The following is a 9,549-nucleotide window of genomic DNA, read 5'->3' as shown; positions in this document are numbered from 1 at the left end:
ATATATTATTAAGGCTGAAACTTACATACACACACACACACAGAGCATGCTCACAGGCTGCTGTTGCTGTGCAGTATTGACAGAAGGCTGAGAAAGTGCTTCCGATAATGGAATATTCTTTTAATTTCTAGGCTTTCATTTTAGGTAATGAACTTGGACTATTGACATAAGTTACTGCCTAGGGACAAATGCTAACGCAGGTGGTGGTGGTGAAGCTGCTTCTGCTGCACTGGGCAGAGATCTGTGTTTTTGTAGTTATTTGCTGTGATGTGAAATACATCATGATATTAGCCACAAATTTTGTGAGGCTGCCTAGGTTTGTTATTGTTCCCTATACATGCGTATCCTTCGTTGCTGGTATTTTTGTATGGATGAAAAGTGGTGGTAGCCAGTTGAGTCCCCATGAAGATGAGCTTGTATTTAGAACATCATCTTGTGCTACAAGTCTGTGATTTTTATTTTTTGTACATTGCAGTAGCTTCTGTGCACGTATGCTTTTACTTTTCTCCCACACGCAAGAAATTTCTATCCCCCAAATCCTTATGAGTAAGTGCAAGTGAGAAAAGTAATGGAGGGTGTGATATGCCAAGTTTAAGATATTTGTCATAGTGCATTTGAGGTACTTGAGCAGTGTTCAGATGTGGTTGTACATTATCATCACCACAGTTCTCTTCATCCACATCTTCTATAGAGTGCAAGCCCCCTTTCATTTTCTGCTGAAAATCAGGCTGAGTTCAACTAGTTAATTTACTTTGTTGAACCATTTTTGTGCTGGATTCAGTGCAGATGTGAAACACAAACTGCATCACAGTTTATGTGTTTATCTTGGCCAGTGTTTTCTACTACATAGCATGTTTGGCTAAAATATATATCTATCTATATAAAGTATAAAAAACCCCAGTGGAATGATTCCTTAGTTATAAAGATAAAGGTAAATCTTAAATTTTCCTCCTGGGGGGAGTGTGTGTGTGTGTGGAATAGGGCATGGAGAATATAATCTCAGAATGCTTCGTGAACTTGTTTTTTGAGCTTACTTATTTTACTCAAAGGACCGAGCACTTTTTTGTTTTATGGGGAAAGGGAATCAGGGAATCAGTGGTTACAGAAACTCTAAGCTTCAATATATTTAATAAGAGAAGGCTTAATGTAGTGTTCAATTTTCCATACACTTTAAACCTTCTCTGGGACATCTTTGGACATAAATTAAAGACCCTGAAAGTTGATATGCTCTTCTATTCTGTTTCTTCAACAATGTCTTTCATAATTACCAAAGATTTTTTGCTGGCTACAGAACTGGTAACAAGATCTAATAAAGCAGGCACTAAGAATGTTGCTTTTTGCAGTATTTCTATAAAAAGTTAAAAGTAGAAATTGTGTTCTATAAGGGAAAAGAAACTGTTTACAGAGAGGGAAAACTGTGAATGTGACCCAGTTAGATATTTTTTATGTTCTGCTTTTTAATAACTTTTCAAATATGTATTAACTGCAAGATTAATACATAAATTTGAAATTAAGATACAGGTTAACTTTAAAGTTAGCATGGAAGCGCATGCGTACATACACACTTGAAAATCTTCAGATATTATGAGTCTATTGGATTTGAGTTTTTGGAACAGCTACAAGGTATCCTGCTATGGGAAATATTGGCACCTACTCCCAGGGGAAATCTAGCTTTGCTTTTACAGCCTTTAGAAGAAATTGGACTTTGAGTGGCTTTTTGAAATGATATAGATTCCTCTCGTCTTTACACCTTTGAATCATGTGGTGCCTTTTTCTTGACTTACTTGTCTTGTAGTGCTGTGCTGAGCTGTGCAAACTGTCTGTAACTTTCAGTTACTCTGCACCCACCTTTAATCTCCCTCCAGATCCTCGCTTCAGGGTTCCACAGGCAAAACTTGGTTTGCCCAGGGATATTGGTTGTCTTGGTTTGGGGTTTGGTCTGGACTGTATGATCGTCTTTGTGCTTGAGGCTTGGTGGGAGACAATGGGAGGTATGCTGAAACGAAGAAAGATGTTCAGGTTTTGAAGGGGATTGGTTCCTCTCCCAAACTACAGATTTACATCCTTTTGGGAAATCTGTGTTGTGTTTAAAAGAAACGAAGGAGAAAACCCCCTCGCAAATTGAGATGAAAAAAGTTTGAGCATCTTTCCTCATAAATGTCGAGGGGGTTGTTTTAAATAGTATTCTTCTAAAATCTTTGAGTAATAGTACAAATTGGATAATATTTCTCTTAAGCTAAACACTGGTGCATATGCTGGCTTCCTGTAAATACCAGTAGTGTTCACATGTATACAATAGAGTAAGGGCTTTGCTCTGTTCTTAAGACAACAGAGAAATGACAGTGTTACGTTTATATCAAAGCAAAGCTGACAGGTCTGATTTGAAAGCTCAAACTTAAGTGTTCTTTAGAAAGCAAAAAGGCAATATTATTGAAATTATGCATAGAGAAATTACGTCTGGAAGATAACATTAGAACTTAGGTGTAAAGTTTCACATTTGAAGTCTGCAATAATTTAGGGTGTTTTTCTGTAGTTACCTGTCATTACAGTTACTTGAGGAATTCAAAACTCCAAAAGAAAAAAAAAACAAATCCCCCATGGAACATAATCACACTTTCTTTCTAATTGAGATTCTTTGCATTAAAAAGACTTATTTTATACTGCTTACAGATTCACCAGGAATACAACCAAATCCACAGCTCAGATGTCTGCTGAAGGGCTTCCAGCAGTGATGATGTAGGCAGTCACCAGTTATATTGACATCTCAAGAAGAGGTGGTAATACAAGAAGATAATGATTTATGCATATACTGAAATTGTAGACTTATCCTAGGGTACAAGATACTGCATGCTGGTTTTCTTTCAAAAATGTTAGTTTGAAAAGTTGTATTTTCAGTCTAACTTTGAAAAGAAACAAGATTTTCTACTTAGGCTTGGTGCTTGTTCTCCCAGTAAATTTTCAACACCTGAAATCAAAATTTGGACTGGAGAAGATACTCATAAGATTGTCTGAGTTCTTCAGCTTCTGTGAAAATTAGCAGCTGACAGAAGGAGAGGGATCCGTGTTAGTGTTAGCACGGTGGTGGAGGCCAAATGAACTTGCTGTTATACTCAGGTTGGTTGGTGGGTGTCCAAACTGGCTGAACAGTGTGAGCTGTCTTTGGCTCAGATGGAGTCTCTGAAGGGACTTGAGTGAGGAGAATAAGGACTGGAATTATTATGTATTATTATGGTGTGAGTATACTACATCTCATAGTAGGACTGAGGATTCATGCTCAGAGAGATAAGGAGCAGCATTGATTTTTGGTGTCTATCTGTGTGGCAGGTGAGCTTTCACACTGCTTTGATTTTTCAGGATTGGTGCTTGTGGTCCACTTTGCAATAGAATAGGAAATGGAACTGGGTGTAGGGAGCATATGCTTCTGGCAGTCACTTTGAAGACATTAGAAAAAACCCAAGGGAAAGATGTGAAACCTTGTCAGAATAAAAAGTCCTTGAAATACGGACAAGGATAAAAGGTTAAATGGTTTGCTCAGGCAGAAAAGATAGCATTTAGCTGCTGTCTTTGGAGTATTGTTAAATTGGTCTGATAACTTGCTATCGTTATGCTTAAGTAAGTGCTTTCAGTTTGTCAGTAAGGACTTTGTGAATGCTTGTGTGGCTGAACTAAACTTTTTATTTTCAGCCCATGAGAAAAGATAAAAATGCTAGTATTTAACTCTGCTGCTTCAGGCAGGAAGGTTTGTTAGCACATGACTGCATGGAAGGATGGTTGTGTGTGTGTGTGTGTGTGCATCCAAGTCTCACTAGATGCTGGACAAAGGGGTTCTTCCCAAAGATGAACAGTAATATCCTTTTTTTCTCCCCCATACATTTCATTGGCTTAAAAGTGTCTGCTTGATAAAGTTGCTCATTGCCTGGAGGGCATGATGAACAGGTTTTGCTTCTGCTGATAGTTGCAAGGGTTGCTGTGTACAGAGGGGCTTTTGTTTCTTTTTTCCTCTCCATTAGCCGCTTGGGGTGTTTCACTTGTGTTAATATCACTTCATTTTGTACTTGCTTACTGCTGGAAATCCCAAATCTTAAAATAAAACTCTGTTCTCCAACCTAGCAACATAACATGCTGCTACCATGCTGCAAGACTAGTGTTTAATCTGCTTATCTTTAATAGTCTTCACTGCTTGCACAGACCCACTTACCTCTTTAATGAGAAGAAATGTCCTGCAGTGAGGCAGCATGTATTTTGCTTCCAGGCTTATGTCATCAGCCTAGAAGTTGAAATTGGTTGGAGCACTTTCTATTTTCCTGTCAGTTCTGCTGATTATGGTTGCCTCTTCAGTTTCTCTAATGCATTGAAAGGTAGTGGATTTTGTAAAAGGAAACCTAATTAAAACATGTCAAGTGAAAATCTAATTTTGAAAAGCCATCGGTATTGATTGGGAGCAGTAGTCCTCTCATATTTTCAAGGCATAAATATGAAGTATCTTGGCATTTGGAATATTTCTTATTCTTATTTGAATATATTCTTATTTGGCCACTAGTCAAATAAGTGACAAAAGTACATTATGAGTTGCAGTATTTTGATAACACCTAGAAAAGGCTTTCTAAAATGTCAAGAGACATTTAAAGTCAGTTGTAAATATGTAGCAGTATTTCCCATATGATTTAGCAGTTGTTCTGCTTTTACTTTGTATTAAATTGCTTTACCCAAGGCATTAGTATTCATGGGACTTGCAGAAGATACAGGATTTTACCATATCTGGGATCAAGACAGGACAGGCTTTTCAAGGTTGGTTGTTCTTGAATTTTCTAGAAGCTACTATTAAAAAATACAGAGTAATTTGTAGAGACCAATGTGTAGCTGTGCAAAATGTCTGTGGTGTTTTTGTGTTATTCTCTAAAGTATATGATATTATTAAATCTACGTAGCATGACATTGAGGTGCAGGTATCTGGATTAGTTTCTTCAGCAGCTTACATGAGCAGCAGAGAGTTTTTGCCCACCAGAGCAGTGTGCAAATGCAACTGTTTTTCTCTTCACATCCAAGACAGCTCAGGTATTCCCCGTAGTTTGTGTTCAACTGGGTGGATAGACTCTGAATGTCCAAATCTGTGGATGCACTTTAGTAGCTTTTTTTCTTGAAGGAACGAACTGTTTGAGTTTACATATGCTTTCAGGAATCAAAGAAATGTGGTTGGCTTTGGTGCACTAAAATTTTGCTATCTGAATGTTCATGTTTCTTCTAGTTAAAGGTTTTTCTTAATTATCATGCAGGTTGAGTAGTGTAACTTCTGGCCTGGCTATCACATTTGAAAGAAATGGGTAAAAAAAATAAGTGCCACCTAAAAATTCAAGAGAATGGGAATTCAAGGGAATTCAAGAGGTATGGAAATGATTTATGAGGCTAGGTTTACTGTAGCCCGGTATGCTTTAAAATAAGCATTTTCACTTTCCCTGTATCTTGTGAAAACACTGTATTTACAGTGTAAATAGTGCAGCACAGAGTTCCTTAAATTTGGCTATGAGCTTTAAATCATTATCTCTGTTTGGAAGGTTTACTACAAATCCCATTTCATAGTTTTGTGGTTGAGAGCCTAGAAGAAAGACTGGTAGGTTATGCATCTATTAATTTGAATTTGCTAGTCTTATTTACTCTTAGAAGGCTCATTTTACTTTGAATTCAGTTATCCTATACTATAGCATAAATCCATAGTACATGACAGTTTACATAAATGCTTCTATATGATTAAACTTCAATATTTCTTTTTGCTCTAATGATCAAGAATAACACCCAGTAAAACGTACTAGATTGTTTCAGATTTTGATGGTCTTTTTCTTTTTTTTTTTTTTTTTTTTTTTTTTTTTTAATAGCATTCAGCCTCACTGTCCTTAACTGTTCTTCCATATCAATTTTGTTATTGTCTGAAGGTAATAAGGTTCACTTTTCCAAGCATCAGGACACGTGTTCCGCTGTGGGCGTCTGGATGAAGTGTTCTACTGCAGGCATTTCATGATATAGTGAATAAAGAGTTTAATTCTTCCACTTTCTATGCAGAAGATATTCCAACGTAGTCATTGCTATCCTTTTAATGGATTTCTTCTTTCTTAAATGAATAATTGCATTGATGGTTTTGTATTGTTTCTCTTTGGACATGAGCTATGTATCATTAAAATCAGAGCTTTGAAGTTAGCAGCACTTTGTCTATGAATACAAACAAGTAATTCTCTGGATGGGAAGTGGTTCAACTTTTTTTTAATCTGTCTTTGGTCAAATCTATAAATGACTCATTTTGCTAGTAGCAATGCTCCTTTTAAATCAAATTGGTTTAGCACAACAGATGCTTTTGTAGCCGAAAGTTTCTCTTTCCAAAATGCTCTTGGATATTAGTGTGATAAAATCATGTTTGGAATGAGGATGAATATAATTGTTGCCTATTGTATGACATAGCTTAAACAACTGTAACCTGATATAATTACTTTTAAATTACTTCCTTCAGAATATGGAAATATTAATTGACTTTGACATTTATCGCTTGTTTTATATCAGTATAGGCTAATAAATGTCACTTATATTGGCAGCCAAAAAAATGAAATCATATCAGATGTCATTGGGGTAGGTTAGTGTAGTCTGTGAATAAGGTCCTTTCTGCTCCATTTGTTCTGTGAGCTGTGGCTTGTACGTGCTGGCAATGACTCTAGGCTACATGGGTTTGGAGCAGAACAAGCCAAACCCATGTTCGTCTCCTTCCCAGCAAATCTGGGGCTCTCAGACTGTTACAAAGCGTTTTGAGTATCGTGCTGCTTTTTGTCTTTAGGTGTATATAGTGATCTCCTCCTCTGTAGCACTGCGTGTAGTTTAGCTTGATTTTATATAATTGGAATGAATATTTTGGCCTAGGTGGAAGAATGTGTACTGGCCTGTTGGGTGCCTGTTGGGAAGGCATTAGGATGTTAAAAACCATAAACAGTGAGGATAAACTTGAAAGGCCAGAGGAATGAATTGTGGTGAGGTAGGGGAAAGAGAAAGATTGGAGGTGACTTAAACAGGGCCATGAGTGATTTTATGTTTCAGATCGGTATGAGGATTACGAAGTTTTGGGTTGACAGTTTGTTCTTACTAATGGTCTCCAGTCATTTACTGTTAGTTTTTCTACCTTTTATCTTTTCCTTTCTTCAATGTAGATGTCTTGCAGCTTCCTGATCTTAGCTTGTTGACTGTTTTGGCAGGCCCTAGCTTAAAACTCAGTGGGACAAATTTAAACCTGGCACTTCTGTTGCACTTCGTGTCTCAGAACATTTATTTATGAAATAACACCCAAAACCTGTTGTATTGAAACGGGCAAATGTTAAAAGATTTTTTAGCAACTGTATGATTTGGGACAGTTTTGCTGCGTGCTGGTGAATGCCTCTTTGTAAATTTTGATAGTTTGACAATCCTGAGCTGGTATTTTTCTTCCAAAGTGGCTACCCTGAAGAAAACCCCTCAGGGACATGAGACTACTGTAGACTTTCAGACAGCAATGTTGTACTTGATTAAGTTTAGACAGATGATGGAGTGATATAGTAAAATCATTTCTGTTAAGGCATAATATAACACAGAATGCAATGTAGTACCATTGGGACTTATAAAAATGAAATACTAAAGAAAACCCAGTCCCTTACATACAGCTTTGAGCAGCAGATGCAATAGATGTAATTTAGTTGTGTGGTGCTGGAAACATAATATTGATTTACCATGAATCAAGAGAAATAGCTTGCACCTTGCCTGGCTCTATAGGTTGCAGCAATCTTGGTGAAACATGTTACCTAAAAATGGTACTGTAAGAGAATTCCTTCTTTTTGATAGCAATGGGGAGGCAGGTGATTGTAGCCAGTAAAAAAAATCCAGTTCCATGTCTAAACAGAGAGCTGAGAGGTGTTTCATGTGCTGTTGCTGGGAACTGCCAATCTTCCATGTACTTAACTTATACTTTTTGAAAATAATGATTTCTTTAAAGCTAGCCTTCACATAACTTGCATAAAATTGAAGGCAGCGGAATGAGAGGGGGCTGGAGTAGAACTTGCCTTGCAGTACTTGCACAGATAATTTCATCTTTTTGTGTAGTGTTTGTGTACCACAAGATAACAGTATTTTTTCCGTTTTAAAAAAAAAATCAAAATACCATTTGATGTGAAGTTGGGGTGACTTCAGAGAAGGTTAGTCTGGGTACTGTGTGGTGTGTAACTTCTTTCTATTTTTGAGTTCTCTTGGTCTTTACTAAGTGATTTACTGGATGAAGTGATTTCCATTCCTTGCTTGTAAGGTTTTTTTTTTTGACAGACAATATAATGCTAACAAACATTTTACTAACTTCACCTTTCAACCAGAAACTGTGTTTTCTTATGGTTTAGGAGGTTGGTGTATGGCTTGCTTTCACTTAATCCTCAGGTGTCCTAGTTTCTTCCTGAAGTAAAATGAGTTTGTTGTTGAGACAAACATAGGCACACTGATATTTTAAACAAAGCAGTCTGGTATTGATGTCTTAGGTTCTTGAAAATAATGATTTCTTTGGTCTCTTTATGTGCTGATCACTAGTATCAGGTGAAAGTATTTCAAGAAACGACTACTTTCTATTTTACTCTTGAACTTAAAAAAATTTCCTATTGGAGGCAAATCAGAGACTTCTCACAAGAGGGCTTTGCTTCCCTTTGTTGTTCCTCATTTATCTTTAAGCTAGTGTGCAGGTCTTAGTTGTTCTACAGGTGAAGTCAAACGACTTTGCAGAACTGTGCATGTTGCATAATGGGACTCAAAGGAGGCGTAAGTTTCTTCTGTTTTCTGAAAACTTTGGAGTTTAACAACAATCATTTCAATATTCTCTACTTCTCTTTCAGTAGGTGAGCTTGATTAGAGGACTGCTAAATTAATGGCAGCAGGGTGCATTTTGCAAATGAAACCTGACCACTTTAGAGGAGACGTGATGTTTTAAATGGAATGGCTGCATTTATTTTTTTCACCCATCTAGCACACTCAATTTCTCCCCAAGTATTCTTGGTGAAGAATTAGTGCTTCTAAACTCCTAGGAGGCAGATTTGAGAAAGCATTAGAATAATACCTTTTGGTATTTCAAGAGCCCCCCTGCTCTCCTAAAGAGAAAATTTAATACAGCAAGCTATTTAGCAGTAAAAATACAAATAGGCTGTCTTTGTTTGTGGGTTCAACTTTTGCTTCTTTGCTGAGTGTTTTTATGGAACTGGTTGGTTTGTCGTCTGTTTATTTTATAGAAAGGAAGAAATTAATGTGGCTTGTTTTCATGTACCAATGACTGGCATAAATATACAGTCTTGTGTGGAACAAGTTGCTGTTAGGATGGGGAAGCATGGGTGACCCAAATTGTATGTGAAAGCTGAAAGTGGTCTAACAGTTTGAGATGCTGAGTCAGTTCAAATAGAACTCTCAAAGCAATGAAATTCCTATTTGTGTGACAAGCAGGTTTAGGGACTGTATTATGCTACACAAATACAGGGAGAAGAAAACAATTTCTTAACTCCTGAAATGAATGGGGATTCT

This window comes from Nestor notabilis, unplaced genomic scaffold (genome assembly GCF_000696875.1).
Source record: "Nestor notabilis isolate BGI_N333 unplaced genomic scaffold, ASM69687v1 scaffold13170, whole genome shotgun sequence".
Taxonomy (NCBI): Eukaryota; Metazoa; Chordata; class Aves; order Psittaciformes; family Psittacidae; genus Nestor; species Nestor notabilis.
The sequence above is the reverse complement of the archived record's forward strand: the minus strand, read 5'-3'. Positions refer to the sequence as shown.